We start from the raw sequence: 14,852 nt of genomic DNA on the forward strand, positions 1-14,852 counted from the left end.
AATGCCTAGCCCTTGTAGAAGTAGACACTGGTCCACTCCGCTGTCTACCTGCACGTATTAGCATTCTGCTACAGCCCTGGAATCCAGCGTTGAACCCTGATAACCTGAGGCCCTCGTGTCCACTCTGTCTGTGAGAACTTGTGAAAACCAGACTGATTCATTCTCATGAATTTTATTTCATGCTATATGGGGTCATGGATTCTGAAAATGGAAAGAAATGGTGACAGGTCAGGTATCAGATTGGGGTCTTGATATACAAGCTGACAGGCTTCTACAGAATGAAGACTGGTGACCATAGAGGGAGGCTGGGGTATGGCCTGAGCTCCAGAGGATCTTAGAGGTAGAAACTGACTTCCGCAGGGCAAGCAGCATGAACAGAGGAAGGAAAGCATAAAAACATGTAGATGGAGAAGCAGTGGCGGCTGCTGGAAGAGGATGGACAGCAAGAGAACAGCTAACAATGGCAGCCACCAGCAGTGGTATGTCACCCATATACCAGACACTGGAGTCGGAGTGCTCCAGAGATTTTCATATTAGCTTGTCCCAATGACCCTGGAATAGGTACAGTCATTTTCATCATTTCACAGATGAAGAGCCTGAGGGGGTGGGGCAGGGGCGGGGGTGGAGCTGCTAACTTACCCCGGGTCACTGAGCTAGAAACTTCAAGAGCTGAGACTGAGTGCCAGCTTTACTCTCGCACCTTCTGATCCTGGTTCAGGAACATTCCTCCTGTCAAGCCTGCCATAGCTGAGGAACGAGATGTCGCCTGACACCCCAGAGAGCAAGGCGCTGAGTGATGAGCTAATTTGGAAGTGTAACTCAAAGCCCTTCTGTGACTGAACTGTTAGGGCAGATGCACTCACCCATCATCAGGGATACTCACACCGTTGTGTCCGGCCCCACCTAGATGAGCATTTTATTGTCTGCCCTTCGTCATGAGTAATGTCACTTTCCATTTTAAGCAGGGAGCTTCAGGAGATGACCACAGTGTCAGCCATGATTTAAAGCTAAGCGCTGCCAGGGTAGTTACTCATTCCCTTCAAGATGTGGCTGGCACACACCCTCCTACTTGGGACACTGCAGGAAGACCTGCTTGCCTGTTGGAGCTTGAAGGCAATCTGAATGCTCCAGAGTCAGACTAGGCGTGATGCCAGGGTGTGTGAAGGCTGGTGGCTTGGCCTGGTTGTCCACCTGAATGCTGGCTTGCTCTAAGTCCCCTGTGTATACTATGATTGTGTTGCTCGTTCATTCGCGTGGCATTTGTTAAGGCCCTACTGTGTGCCAATCACTCTGGTTCTCCGCTAGAGATCCCACCAGCAGCTACACAGCTACCGGTCTAGGGAAGATGAGCAGGCCTTTATCATAAAATGTAACAACCATCAGGGAAAACATGTCATCTGGAAGACCAGGGAGGTTTGGGGACCAGCAGCCAGAGAACTGAATGCCATAGCAGACAGAAAAGACAAAGAAGAGTGGGCTGGCTTTCTGAATTGTAAACAACCAAAACTCAAGTTTGGAAAGCCTGGTTTTGTTCCAAGAGTCATTGGAAAGGCATTCTGGCCCCAAATTGCAATGCAGGAAATCTTTCCTCAGACAAGACCTATGCGGGGTGTGTGTGTGTGTGTGTGTGTGTGTGTGTGTGTGTGTGTGTGTGTGAAATCTTTCACTCAGACAAGACCTGTGTGCTGTGTGTGTAGAGGAGAGACGGATGGAGATGGGCGGGGCTGACGATGCTGGGCAGTCAAGGATGACAAACCCAGAGAAACAGGTAGAAGTAGGGAAGGTGGGGAGGGGAAGGCTGGCTCAGGGATGACCTAAGACATTCTGAGTCAGAGAAGCCAGAGGCCCAGCTTAAAGAGAGCACTGGCTTACAGAGAGAAGCAGGCACCAGGCACAGCCAGGCTCCTAAGGGATTCCTGGCCAGAGACATCTTCTAACCTCTGAAGGCTCTGCCATCTCTTCAGAAAGGCAGCCATGTCCCAGCAGGTAAGCAGAAACTATGTTCTAAGCCTTCTTTGTGTTTGAGTGCTCCTGGGGCCACTCTGGAGGGCACCATTCCCGCTGTATGGTTTGGGCTTTTAGAGCCAACAAACTGGGAACAAAGTTCCCCATGTGGTAGGTGGAAAAGATGAGGAGAAGCCAGCAGGCATGAGAGCAGCCAACCTGGCATGGCTGTGCCAACACAAGCCAAGGGGCACCGTCTCAACTCCCCTCTTACTATGCCTGTCAGTTTACACATGAAGGACTAGCATGCAAAGGCTAATGACTTGGCAAAGAGTCTGTGGCGGGAACACCGTGGAACCAGGGGACAAGTGCACATCTGGCTGACCACAGCTGTATGCTGACAGGGACATGAGGAAATGAGGGTAAGATGAGGACAAGTGATCAGCTGAGAAGAAGACCCTTTTCTATACTAAATGCATGACAAGGGTCCCTGAGCAATCGCCTCCTGCTTGAACCTCAAAATCAGCTACTGAGAAATTTCAGGTTTTATTTGGTGGGGGGAGGGGGCATCCCTGGTTTCCTGAAGGGACCCTTGACCGAGGAACTTTCAGCACAAACTCAAGGTGCTAACTTCTGGACTAGCAAGGGGCAGATTCAGTATTTTTAAATTAATTATTAAAATTTCTCTGCTTATATCAGAAAGGTTCCTTATAAACTATACAGAAAATATAGAACACAAAAAATAAAATGATAGGTATTAAATAAAACAGATGGTTAAAGGTATCTTATCTATAATCTTACCGCCCCATGCTGACTATGGCTATATTTTGAGGGGTGTGTGTATTCTCTAGTATGCACGTGTATGCAAATATATATATGTATGTAATTTGTATTCTTTCCTTTCAGTCATATATATTACTATTATCTTTTAAAATCACAGTTTTTTGTGTTTTTTTTTTTTAATTTTCAAGACAGGCTTTCTTCGTAGCCTTTGGTTCCTGTCCTAGAACTAGCTCTTGTAGACCAGGCTGGCCTCAAACTCACAGAGATTCGCCTGCCTCTGCCTCCCGAGTGCTGGGATTAAAGGCGTGCGCCACCGCCGCCCGGCTAATCACAGTTCTTAATATCAGAAATTGTCACTGCCTAATTTAATCTCCATCCTCAAGGAAGACTTGTGCACGGATGGACAAGTTCGGAAGTCCACTAAGTGAGCAGAGGTTAGCAGAGCCCACCAGGGACTGCCGCAACTGGACACCGTTCATGAGAAGGGAGTGTTTTTAGGAGGCACTAACATTTTCATTACTCACTAATATTCCTAGCTGGTCGTCAGTGTCCGAGAGGAGAGATATGAAGAGGTACAGGACGTTGTATAAGACACAATGTACAGGACAGTTATATTACAGAGACACAAAACAGAAGGGCAGTTTCTAGAGCTGCTCTCTGAGTAGAATCTTCATTCTGACCTCATTTCACGGGCACTGGCCTAGGGGACCCTACGTCTTTGCCAAAGGCAGCTCACATTCCAGAGTGCAGCACACATGCATGGGTTCTTCCAGACAGGAACTCAGAATGGCTTTACAGGCTTCCGTAGAACTGAGGTGGCTCCAGCAGGTTCAAAGCCAGGCCCATTCAGCTGCTACTATCCCTGTCCATTCTTGGCACACTGTATGCCACCTACCTTTGGTCCTTCTTTCAAGTCATCAAGAGAAATCCCCGCCTATTCAGGGGGCCTGTGTGTTTCCTCTTTGTATTAGCGCTCAGACATCTGTTTTGCGTTGGGATGCAGTAGCTTTGACTGTGCAGTGCATGTACGACACAGAAGCAAGGCCAGTGCCCTCCACATTGCTTACCTGTGAGTCTTCTAACCTCGAAACAACCTAGAACTGTTCCCACGAGTTCCATCAGGTCTTTGCCTTCCCGCCCCCCATTCCCAGGAAACAAGGAAAATGAATGAACTTACTTCAGCTGATAAGCTATAGCTGAGATAGAACCAAAACCTGGTTCTTTCCTTCCTTCTAGGTCCCTCCAGGCCCATTTCCTGTCCTGAGACAAGGTGATGCCAGTGGCACAGGCAGCCAGTGGGTGAGGTGAATGGAAAGCCGAGGGTCCGCTGACTCCTCCTTCAAGGGCAGATGCATCTCTTTGCTCCCAGAAGAGGGCTTCTCTTGTACAGGGGCTGTTCTCTGCTTTGGTCTTATTTTGCTTTGTTTTAGTTTTTTCGAGATAGCTCAGGCTGGTCTTAAGTTCACAATCTTCCCATTTCATCCCCCAAGTGCAGGAATGACGCCTAAATATTCGGAGTCTGGAGTTTTGTTTTTCCTTATTTCATCTACTTTTTTATTTCATTTCCAAAGTAAACAGTTGGAAAACACATAGATCTCCTTTCAAAGTTCATCATTTCCAACCAAACTCTCTGTTCTGCTTTTTAGTGCTGTGAACTTCTCTTTATATGCCCTGTTTGCAAACAAACTCACAGGCAGTTTGGTTTTCTGAAATATCCTTTCCCCTGGGGTTACTTGGTTTCTCAAGAGCCCGAGTTTCCATCCATAAAACCAGGAGTTTCACTTTGTAAGTGTGGTACTGTATGATACATTAATCATGAGATAACATGCATAGGGTACATGATATACTCTTAATTAGCTATGTATATGTTTGATATAAATTGCGCTTGTTTCTGGAATGCCCATGAATGGTGAGTGATGCTATTTTTATATTTTCAGTGGTGACATCAATTTTCCATTTACAATGAATTTCAGTCTAAACTCTAACGACTTGAAAATGCAAACAATATGATACCCCGCCTCAAAAAGTGTGTATGTGTGGTGGGGGCTGTAGCTCAGTTGGTAGAGAACTTGCCTAGTGTACATAAGTCCTTGGGTTCAATTCCCAGAACTATAAACTTGACATGGTGGAAAGATGCCTGTAATCCCAGCGTTAAGTGGAGGCAGAAAGATCAGAAATATAAATTCATCCTTTCTTGACTACATAATTAGCCTCTCTCTCTCTCTCTCTCTCGCTCTCTCTCTCTCTCTCTCTCTCTCTCTCTCTCTCTCTGTGTGTGTGTGTGTGTGTGTGTGTGTGTGTGTGTGTGTTTCTTCTCCTAGACGTATGTCTAGTGGTTGGGGATTGAGTTACAATAGAGCACCTTCTTAGAAAGCACTAGACCCAGGGGGGTTCATCCTAGTTTAAGAAGGAAATTAGAAACCAAAACAAAAACAAAAACTGAGCCTACCTAGATTATTTCTAACTTATTCAGGACAATATATCCACCTTATATAGGAAATAAATCCCCTCAATAAACATCCTAACACAGGAAACATAGCAGCAAACACTCCCGAATCAGCCAGCTAAACAACTCGCCAACGGCCATCAGACATCTCGGTGCAAACCCAGACATCTGTGGCCCGGATTTGCAGGAAGGCTGAGACACATTCCTAATGGCTGCTTCACATTACCGTGACCAAGACAGGAGGAGATGCAGCTGGTCCCCACTGGCCCCTCTTTCTGTGCCCCCACAATCTCCATTTCCTAACTATGCCAACCTCCACTGGAATAGCTTGAAGTAACCGACGTTACGGGAGCCTCTTTCCCCAACGCCATGCCCTTTCAATTCTCTCACATCAAATCTCCTTTTGGAGCAGGAATGTCTCCAAAGTATTACACAGGAATCCTAGCCATCTAATGTAAAGATGTCTGTGACTATTCATGGAACATCTGCGTCTACAGGTGAAAGGAGGGCCCGAGAACCAAAGCCTGCCCCTTAGGACTGAAGATTCAGGGAAAGGGATCAGGGAGGGGGAATGCAAGCCCAGATGCTAAAGATTGTAATTGTAGAGCCCAGAGATTGCCACAAACCACGGCAGTCAACACACAACAGAATGCCAGAGGAGGAAACAGTGACTTGGGGGCCTGGAAGGAGATGGAACAGGTTCAGGATGGAAGTAGTGTAAGCCCCAGAAGCCTCCGTCCTATAAAAAGGTGGTGTTGATCCTTGCAGCCCCTGCAACCGGTGGGCTATTTTGAGTCCCCTGCCCACTGTGGATAAGTGCAAGAAAGGGGGTCAACATCACACTTGTGGAAACATGACAGCTTCTTTTTGATGGGGTGCCCAAAGCCTCCTCCAATAGGACACTTAGACACAGGTGGTTTCCTACACATCCCAAGTCTTCTAACGCCAGTTCTGCAGGGAACCCCTGCCCACCCCCTACCTACTTACACACTGCCCCTTCTGCTGCCCACGACTCAATGGGGGCAAGGAGAACAGGTACCATTTTCGATTGTCTTAGTCAAAAGTTCACATTTTTTTTATTTTAATTATGTGTATGTTGGGGAGTGCACATGTGAGTGACGGTGCCGCCGGAGTTCAGAAAAGGGCATCAGATGCCCTGGAGCTGGAGGTACAGGCTGTTGGGAGCTGTCTAACGTGGGTACTGGAAACCAAGCTCCAGCCCTTTGCAAGAACAGCCTGAGCTCTTGCCCTCCAAGCCATCTCTCCAGCTCCAAGGTGCTCGCTTCTGAAAACAAAAAGGGAATACACTGGGCTAAGTTTGTAGCTCAGTTGGCAGAGCTCTTACCGAGTGTGTGTGAGGCCCCGAATTTGCTCCTCAGCTCTCCCTGTACGAATGAATGCATGCAATGGGGGCTGAGGGTTGACTGCTTATTTACCCTCACATGCAATGCCTGCTAAGTCACAGCCATTAAATGCTTGTTGAAAGAATGAGTGAGGACTAGTCTAACTCAACCCTACCTCTTCCTCCATCTCTTCACTCCGGTAAGCTGGAATGTTTCATGAGGAAGGGGTCAATGGTTTTAGAAAATGAATAGAATTTCAGTTCGACTTTGTTAATCAAAAGTCTCACTCTTGGGTTCATAACTGGGGACTTGGTAAAGCTTATCAAGCACTGCTTCATGAGAAAACCTGAGGTAACGCAAACTTTCTCACCAAAATGTTACATAGGATGACCACACCACCGCCATTCCCACCACCCTCTTTCCTTCCAACAGATGGATTTTAACTCCATGTTTTTGAGACGGGGTTGTTTTTAAAAAGGTGTTTGTTTAGCACATGCAGTGAGGTATGCTGATACATGTGGAAATGTGAAGTGAGTTCTGCCATCAGTCTCATCAGCGTCCCTACAGCCTCCCGTAACTTTCAGTCCTCTGCTGAGCAATTAAGGATACACTACTATTGCCTGATTTTTTTTCCCACTTCTTTCTTGGGAAAACTTTGGGGTCTTTTTGTCCTTTGAAATAGGGTTTTGCTATGTAGCTCAAGCTGGCTCTGAGTTTACTGTCCTCCTGTCTCAGCCTCCTTGGTGCTGGAATCAAACAGTGAGGTAACTGGCTTGAATTTAAAGTTTGTTTTTTGTTTGTTTGTTTTCTTTCTTTCTAAGACAGGGTCTCATGTAGCTGAAGATGACTTTGACCTCATATTCCTCCTGCCTCCACTCCCAAAGGCTAGGATCATGGGTGTGCATCCCTATTCTGGTTTTATATGATACTGGGATTGGGTCCAGGACTTCATGCAGGCACAGTACTCTACCAAATGAGCTACATCCTCAGCCCCAAGGACCCATTATTATGACTACTGTCACCGTGCTGCAAACAGGCTTCCACACTTACTCACCCTAAGCAGAACTTTGTGTTCAACACCCTCTTGTCTCCATTCCCTATCTGCAAGCAAACACCACTCTCTGTTTCTCTGAATTGACTTGTTTTTAGATTCAACATATAAGCAAGATCTGTGGCCTCTGTCTTTCTGTACCTGGCTTATCTGCTTAGATAATTTCTCAAGCTTCCTCCACCTTGATCAAATGACAGCATTTTCTTCTTTAGTTTAAGGCTGGGCTTGTTCCTCACCTTACTGGCAACAGACACAGGATTAAGATATCTCAGTTGCAATGGATGTAGGAATAGAGAAGTTGACTTAATACAATGATTTCAATATATTCAATAGTGGGATTGTTTGCCGTCTCTTCAGGCCCAAGGATTTACTTATTTTATGCGTCAAGTGTTTGCCTGCACGTGTGTATGTATATATGTATGCCATACACACGTGCCTGGTGCCCGTGGAGGCCAGAAGAGGGCACTGGATTCCCTGGAACTGGAGTTATGAATGGTGCTGGGAACCGAACCCTGGTCCTCTGCAAGAGTAGCCAATACTTTTAACCACAGAGACATCTTTCCAACCCTACTCCCACCTCTGACCATTGTTAAGAAGTTTTTTTTTTTTCCCATGGATTTTCTTCTAATCATTTTATAGTTTCTGGTTTTACACATAAGATGTCAATCCATTTTGAGTTGCTCTTTGTATTTTTTTCCACTCATTTTTATTGATATTTCCTTGAACTCACAAAGAAGTTCAGGCATAGTTTACATTTTAAAACGGCTTCTGGAACCCTGAATGTTTCATAACTCTTCATTTATTTACTTTCTCTTTTGTACTTTTTGATGCCCAGGCCTTACATATACATTTTAAAATTTATTGCTAAGTAGTTATGCACATTTCAATGAAACCGCAAATTGTATTTCTTTTACATTTCAATTTTCGGTTTGTATATTTTGTACATGAGCCAACATATTTATTAAACGTATCTTATATGCCATACCTGGGAATAAAAAGTTGAGCAAGACAGACAGAGGCTCTACCCAATAGAAACAGTCAGACAGCAAGCATGAGGCTCACACTGAGTCTGAGGAGAAGCAGACATGACCTGTCTTTCCAAGGCAGGTGGGGGTGATTGACAGGGCTGCTACAGAGAAGTCCAGGCCAACAGGGAAGCAAGATCCAAGGTGAGCACAACACTGGCATATTTTGGAACTGGAAGCCACTGGCAGATGTGATGCCAGGGAACTCCTGGGCCATCTGTTTTCTCTCAATACAAAGACTAGGACAGCTTGGAAACCAAGTGGGTCCGCAGGAAGCAGCTAGACTATAAACTCTGCAGGTGTGCTCACCATCAGAGGATGGAGTGGGATGGGGGGATCAGAAGCCAGGCAGGGTCTCAGCTATTTTCTCTGGCATTACCGAGTGCCGGAGGAACCGGAAGTGGGGAGGCATCTGGAGCCCTGGCTCTCTTCCCTAGCCATACCCCTCATAGGAATGTCAGCAGTAGTCAGAGAAGTCAGAGCAGTGTGGCTGGAAAGGCATCCTTGAGGTCACACTCCTCTGCTGAAGGACTGTCTGTCTGTCCAGGCTCCTGTGAGTAGAAGATAGGCAGAAGAGGAGTGGCCAACGGTCCCAGTGTCCAGCCTGGCACGAGAGAGCGAGCTGGCTCCTATGCCAGGTGTCATCCCGTGAGCCATCCTGAGCCTCATTTCAGTCAGCTGCTTAACATCTGAGTCCCATGTTCCCACAACATACTGCCACCTTCTTAGAGAAGGTGCCTGGACTGATGTCCCCAAAATATTCTGGTGAGGCAGCTGTGAAGAGTGGCTTTGCACCTGGCCCACACCCATGCATGGGAGGCTCCCTTACCCACTGTGTGGGCTTCTTCATGAACATCCCTGCTCTACCTGCCCGCCGCTCCACTCGGCAGGCAGAGTGACCTTTGAAAATTGCAAATCTGATGATGTCACTCTCCACTCTGCCTTGTCTGGTGGTTTCCCACAGTCCTGCCAATAAATGGCCACAAAGCTGCAAGTAATCTGTCAACTCCCCAGCCACAGCATGCCCTCCTGCTCTTTAGTTCCTCGATGGAAATATGCTCTTTCTGAACTCAGTACCTTTGCCACGCCTTTCTCTACTGCCTCCCAGTAGGAACGACCCTTCCTCTAGGACACCTTGCCATCCCTCAGGCCCGTAGATCACTTGACATGTAGCTCCCTGAAACCCCTCACTTCACTGTTCTAATGCCCAGTTCATCCAGAATCCCTTGTGTCTTTCCTACTCGAATGTAAACCTCAAGAGTGCCTCATTATGTGTGTCTTAATCTCTACTCCTTTCCCCATGCCTGGTACTGCCAGGTGCTCATTAAAAGCATGCTAGGTGATGGAATACATATCAGATTCTTCAACTCTTGGAAGCAACGTTTAAAAAAAAATGAGGTTAGGAAGAAGCTAAAACAAAACAATCCTGTCCTGTTTCAGTGCCGGGTGTCACTTCATCTATGACAGACTTGCTTGCTTGTGTGCTGTGGTAAGCCTTAGCTGACTCTTCAGGACCTCTTTCTGGCTTAGTTCACAATGGTCTGTGTTGTGAATTAACCTTGTTGTACACTGTGAAGATGTGTCACTCAGATTGGTTTAATAAGAAGCTGAACAGCCAATAGCTAGGCAGGATTTTCGGGGCAGAGAGAAGCCTGGGAGGAAGAGAGAGAGTCACTGTTACCAGCCAGACACAATGAAGCAGGGAAGCAGCATGGGCAATACAGAGTAAAGGCAACAAAGACACAAGGCAGAAGTAAATTCATAGAAATCGGTTAACTTAAGTTAGATGATCTAGTTAGAAACAAGTCTAAGCTATCAGCTGAGCTTTTGTAATTAATAAAAAGTCTCCATATGGTTATTTGGGAGCCGGAAGGCGGGACAGATGAAGACTTGCTGCAAGTCTGGGCCTTTGTATTAGGTCCCATCAATGCAAAGCCTCGGAGGAAACCCACAAACATAGGTCATGTCCAGGTGCTCATGCGCGGCCTAGCCTCTTGCCATGCAACAGAGCAAGGAACTCCAGGCTCTGTTTTGCTTTCTCATCCCCTCGTAGCAACAACAATTATTCAGTAAAGGAAATAATAGAAAGAAAAATAAACATTGAAATGAACAGTGTCCCTGAGCTACTGCTTCATAGTACACACACACACACACACACACACACACACACAGTGTCCCTGGGCTACTGCTTCAGATCACACACACACACACACACACACACACACACACACACACTGTCCCTGGGCTACTGCTTCAGATCTCACACACACACACTCACACACACACACAGTGTCCCTGGGCTACTGCTTCATAATACACATACACACATACATACACACACACACACACACACACACACACACACGCACAGTAGATTTGGACTTGCAGTGACTTTGCTAAAGGAAGAAAAATAATCAAATTTGTTCCCCTTGGGCAGAACCACTTTTCTTTATCTTAATACCAAAAGAGAATTCCCGAGGCCCATGGGTCACACAGTGAGGTAACTTGCTAGACATGGCTTACCAAGCTTACTTGTCCTGGTACATTAGAACTAGGAAAAGGGACTTTGTCATAATTCCCAGGAAGATGGGCCACACAGAGCAGAAAGCTCAGGGTGTGAGCCCCGTGGTAGGTCCTGTGCTGATAAAAGGAGAGGCAGCTGGGAGGGGAAGCTCAAATCTCCCAGGAATTCCAAAGACGCTGAGCAAAGAAAAATGCCACACATCAGACTTGGGCATGCAGAACCATGAAAGCTGCTTATCCGTCATCTAGTACAAGTGGGGAGGGGCGGATTCTATTTATCTGCTTAAGTTAGCACTGCCTGAACTAACCCTGGCAACAGGGACCTGTGGCAGGAAGAATGGGAAGTTGACAGCAGCCCATCGTGTTCCCTGAGGTCTTCGTGTATGTTGAGTATGTTGTAATGCATTATACCATTTACTTTCCCTGGTTATGTTACACAGGATTATTACCATCTTCAGTCTATGAGAGAGAATGTTGAGATTCAGGGGCTCTGGGGAACTTGCCCAGAGTTACCAGTGAGTTGGTGCCAACTAGATAGGAAGCCAGGCCTATTTAGAGTTGCTGATGTAAACCATTATTGTGCATCTCCCTGCTCTCCTGGTGCTTACAATCACATGGAAAAGGCCTTATAAGAAAAGCCTTCTGATCTTCCAAATGCCTACCAAAACGACCCACTAAGCTCTGCTTATAGCAGCTAGCATTCCTCGCCCAGAGTTCTGAACTCATCCACATTTCTCCGACAAACCAATTCAAAAGGCTTACAAACCACACGGTCAGCTTTATGTCAGCAAAACCCCCCACTCCCTGTACCAATTTTTTGCATTTGTTAATCTTCATGTTGCTGCAATAAAAGATGCTGACAAAAACAGTCTGAGTAAGGAAGGTTTCATTTTGGTTTAAAGTTTCAGGAGGAAGTCCAGCGGCAGAGAGGGGATGGTGGTAAGAGCATGAGCTGCTGTTCTCACTGTGCCCTCGTTCAGGAAGTAGACAATGCTGAATGCTAGTTCTCGAATAGCTTTTTTTCTTTTTTATCCAGTACCGAATTCCACCCCATATGATACTATCACACACAGTTAGGGTGAGTCTTCCCAGCTGATATAACCAAATGAAGAAATTCCATCACAACACACAGAGAGGCTCATCTCTTCAGACACGCTAGATCCTAACAAGTTGACAGCCGGTATTAACCATGATGATACCCTTATAGTTATATTTATATAACTTCACTTTGCAAAAATGTTTATACTTGTAACACAAAAATTAACACAAAAGCCCAGCACCAAGGCACACAACTTATAAATCCAGCACTCAGGAGATAGAGGGGAAAAAAGATCAGGAGACCAAGGTAAGACTCTAATAACACAGAGAGTTCAAGGCCAGCTTAGACTACATGAGACCCTCAAAAAAAAAAAAGAAAACAAAGAGGATTTAATGGGAGTTAATTCTGGCAGAAGTAATCATATACCCTAAAAACATTTTCATTATTATTTACATATATATTCCAGTTTTCCAGTCTTTGCCTTATATTTAAAGCAACCTAGGTAAATTGTCTACCTCCTGCTTATTTGTTGAATTAATACAAAAGATCAAAAAATCATCCCACTTTCCCAGGCATGGGGCACCATGCCCCTGCGGTACAGAAGACCACTTCCAGTTGCGGTAGTAAAAGAAAGCCCCTTCCAGGGTCCCAAGTCTTTGTTGTTCAAAGGAGAAAGTTCTTGTTTGAGATCCAGCTGCCCAGGAGAACTGCAATTCTATTTGTAACCTAAAGCACCCAGCAGGCAGGATGTAGCCAGTGGCATAATGAGTCAGTGACAGTCTTCTTTCGAGGAACTTATGGCTGACTTTGACTTATGGGAAGTGTTGGTAATTGCCCTACAGAGTTAGTTCCTTTTAGACAATGAAAGCTAAGTTCAACTGCTCCCTGCAGCTTGGTCAGTCCAAGTAGGGGATTGTGTAAGAGAACAGAGAACGAGGAAACATCATGAACCTGTGGGAGGGAGAGAGAGGGACGGGAGCTCAGGGAGGAAAGCCCCTCCTTTCCTGGAAGAACGACTCAGCAGCTTGATTTCTTCCCATCTTTCCATTTTGATGCATAAACAATAGCATCAAAATAATAAACGAGCAATTGACTAAAGCAATGACCTAGCCCACATGGGGGCGATTGCAGAGCGGAAATCGGAGTCTGGCCGGATAAATTCTGCTGAGAGAATGACTGAAGAGAGAAGCTCCGAAAAGCAGATAAAATTTCGTTGTAATGTTTGCCTTGAGGAAAGGCACCCTTCCACAGGAAGAAGGTCAAATCCGGGCTATTTTTGCAGGGTCAGTCGATTTGTTTCCTGTGGTTCCCAGAAATTGGGTAGCAGACTCTCAAGAGGATGTTGGTGATAGGTAACAGGGACTTGATGAGTGAGAACCAACAATTACCTCTATATTTGCCTCTTTTTCTATAAAAAATCATCTAGGGGAAAGCCACCTGTTTCAGAAGTGCAAAGTTCATCACAACAGAGTAGAGTAGGGCATGAAAGCCCTTCAGTGTGGCAGATTCTCGGGTCAAGAATTCGCAATCTGAAATTTTCATTTATCTGCTCATCCCCTCTCCCCCGTCTTGCTCATCACCTAACAAGTATCTGAACCAACCGTCGAGGACTGAGAAGGAGGTGAAGAGAAATCGCCTCCACCCCAGGAGCTCACTGTCTCAGAAAAGAGACACATCCAAAAAGAACTCAGAGAGAGGAACAGACAGCTGACTATAAGTGGTGGTGAGCACTGAGGAAGAAAAGAACAGGGAGCTACATAGGGTCTGGAGAGATGGCTCAGTAATTTAGAGCACTTATTGCTCTTGCAGGGTCTCAGGTTTGATTCCCACCACCTACGTGGTGCTCACAACCATCCATAACTCAAGTTCCAGGAGATCCCATACCCTCTTTTGACTTCAGGCATGAACATGGTGCACATACATACATTCAGGCAAAATATTCATACACATAAGTCTTCCAAAACTTAATATCATTTGAGAAAGAGAAAGAGAGAATGTATAGAAGAAGAACACTAAACTTGGGGGGGAGGTCAAGGAAAGTCTCTGGGGAGGTGGCACTTCAGATGTCATCTAAAGGGTGAGCAGAAGCCAGCCAACAGCCACTGTTGGGGAAGGCCATTCCTGGAAAGGGAGCAGTGTGTTGGAGGTCTGTGTGGTAAGGACCACAATGAAGTCAGGATCCAAGAATAGATGATGGAGAGGCTGGAATGTGGGGACAAATTAGTGGGAAGATGGAAGATGTGCTGGGCCACATAGCATCATATAGGTCATGCCAGGATTTAGATTTTGCTTTACAGAAATACAAAGTTATAAAAAAAAATTAAACCAGGAAATGCTGCATCTGAATTAAGTTTTTAGCAGGAGTTTTTTAGTGCACTCTCTCTGACACTGCACTTTAAGTGGCATGGAGAATCGTATAAGAAAAGCAGACTCTTTGAGAAAATAAGACTGATGGTGTATAGGTCAGTGCAAATATTAACAAGGTAGTTGTAATGAGGTGTACATTTGTTAAGCTTTCGTGGGAGTCAGAGTTTGATTGCTATACCTCAGAAATGCCAGACAGCTAATAAGGCTGGGACTGGGGTAACGTGAGGGTAGCTGTTACTGTAGGCTTACTTAGCAACCATGCAGCATTTTGTGAAAACTCATCTGGACGGTAGTGGCGCACACGTTTAATTCCAGCACTTGGTGAGGCAGA

At 45.8% G+C, this 14,852-nt stretch overlaps 1 protein-coding gene and 1 long non-coding RNA gene across 6 annotated transcripts in view; one reads left to right on the forward strand and one right to left on the reverse strand.

Moving 5' to 3' along the window:
• The window catches only part of Fgf1 (fibroblast growth factor 1), a 99,066-nt gene that overhangs the window by 48,731 nt on the left and 35,483 nt on the right, over nt 1-14,852 (forward strand). The window contains exon 1 of one of the 5 annotated variants that reach the window (XM_041660530.1): nt 1,897-1,986. The exons of the other annotated variants lie outside the window; for them this stretch is intronic. The gene's annotated coding sequence lies outside the window, so the exon portion shown is untranslated. Of the gene's footprint in view, nt 1-1,896; nt 1,987-14,852 lie in introns of those variants that run through there. 5 annotated transcript variants of the gene reach the window in all.
• LOC121453631 overlaps nt 1-14,852 on the reverse strand; it is a 107,085-nt gene that overhangs the window by 46,627 nt on the left and 45,606 nt on the right. The window lies entirely within an intron of this gene.

This window comes from Microtus oregoni, unplaced genomic scaffold (genome assembly GCF_018167655.1).
Source record: "Microtus oregoni isolate MIOR12 unplaced genomic scaffold, Mior012 000011F_ref0000422, whole genome shotgun sequence".
NCBI lineage: Eukaryota > Metazoa > Chordata > Mammalia > Rodentia > Cricetidae > Microtus > Microtus oregoni.